Source organism: Belonocnema kinseyi, chromosome 3, assembly GCF_010883055.1.
Source record: "Belonocnema kinseyi isolate 2016_QV_RU_SX_M_011 chromosome 3, B_treatae_v1, whole genome shotgun sequence".
NCBI classification, from domain to species: Eukaryota; Metazoa; Arthropoda; class Insecta; order Hymenoptera; family Cynipidae; genus Belonocnema; species Belonocnema kinseyi.
The window spans coordinates 9234778-9236784 of NC_046659.1; positions in this window are offsets into that span (position 1 = coordinate 9234778).

A 2007-nucleotide genomic window follows, 5' to 3' on the forward strand; every position below is an offset into this window, starting at 1 on the left:
GAGGGCGCATACTTTGAATAAAATATTTGTTATCATTCTCTTGAAATAAATGTGTTTTTTTCTTGAAAAAATACCGGTTTCATATGTATACACCTGGTACTGAGGGCGTACAGTGGGTGGTCGTACTCATGTAAATACAATTTCCTTGTACATTTCTTCATGTGACACAAGATGATTTATTTGAAAATCGAAATGTCCTAATGAACACTGGACCTGTAGGTCTTGAATACTTAATATATGATGGAGAACGTAAAAATAGAAAATCTATTGAGAAAGGTATACACCAGCTTCATAAATATCATGCGTCTATAAGTATTAGACGAAATAAGGCAGATGGAAAAGATACAACGCATAGTATAGAGAAAATAGTAGATAATACTGAATCGAAACAATTGGTGACAAATGAAAAAAAGTCATAATAACGGATGGAAAAAGTCCCTTGTCAATTTCTTTGAACCGGGTCTTTATGTAGATATTAAGAATCTTATATATATAATCTAAACAGTCTTTCAGAATTTAGCCGACACATTAAATTTATATATGATAAATTCAGCAGCAGCTATGTATGCATACAAAAACATTATGGAGAATTATGTTTGACGTCTGATCAAGATTTTTTGGTGCTTAGTGATAAATTGTCACGCATTCTAGGGTTTGCACAAGATAATTTATTTTTAATTGAAAATATTTAAAATACTACTCGACATCCACCTAGCCTAGCATGTACTCTTCCAAATAAATTATTTGTTTGCTGTAATATTTGTGAACCACGCGTTGTAGGCGGTGTGACAGCATGACTTCAGCCATTTATGTTTACGCATTTACAAGTTACAGCACTGAGAAGCGACTAACCTCTGAGTTTTTTTTGTAATATGGAAAAATTTGCGTTTCGAGTTTTGATCAAACACTACTATCTTCGCAAGAAAACGATATCCGAGACCAAGTCCAAGCTGGATAAGTATTACCCGGACTCTGCACCGTCGATTGGAACGATTCATAAGTGGTTTACCGAGTTTCGTTGTGGCCGCACGAGCACAGTTGACTATTTATTTATCATTATTTATTTATCATTATTTATCATTATTGGACCGATTGAAAATCGAAATCGCCGAAAAACCACCGCATTTGAAGAAGAAAAAACCGCTTTATCATCACGACAATGCGCCTGTTCATTCATGCTTAGTTGCACAAGCAAAATTGTATGAAATCGGCTTCGAATTGGTTCCTCAGCCACCGTATTCACCAGACCTGGCCCCCAGAGACTATTACTTGTTCCCTAACCTGAAGAGATGGCTCACCGGTAAGCGTTTTTACTCAAATGAGGAGCTCATAGCTGAAACTGAGGCGTATTTTGGAGACCTTCCGATGGAGTACTTTTCGGACTACTAGTAACTCTAATAGTAACTCTAATCCTAGTAACTCTAATGCATATCGAGCATACATCGAGACTTTACTTAATTACGGATCATCTGCCAAAGACAGTCATCTTACATCGTCTCTGTGGTATAATGATACTGCTGGAAAAATGGATGATTTTGTTACTAATGAGGGTTGAAAAGCTAGGCAGAAATATTTTAGTGCTGATATATCTATTGATCAAATTGGACACTTACATTGCGACATTTTTAATCAAGATAAATTTCTCATCAATGGTGTAGAATAACGACTTCGACTCGTTTGCTCAAAAGGCAGTTTCTTCCTCATGGATGGTACAAACAACTGTCACTTACGTATTGAGGAGTCCTCGCTACTTTTCTGCAGAGCAAAAATTAACCCTGGTATTCTTCTTATACACGTTTAAGCTCTATCTCTAGGTACTGTTAAATACCCCATTACACGTGTCGAAGTCAAAGCCTTGACGATACACTCGGGTGTTCACGCTGAAAGTCTTGATAATGTTATTCTTGGTCAATTACCAAAAAGAATAATAATCGGATTTGTGAATAATGCTGCATGCAATGGCAATGGTAGCAAAAACCCCTTCAATTTTCAAGATTTTAAAATCAA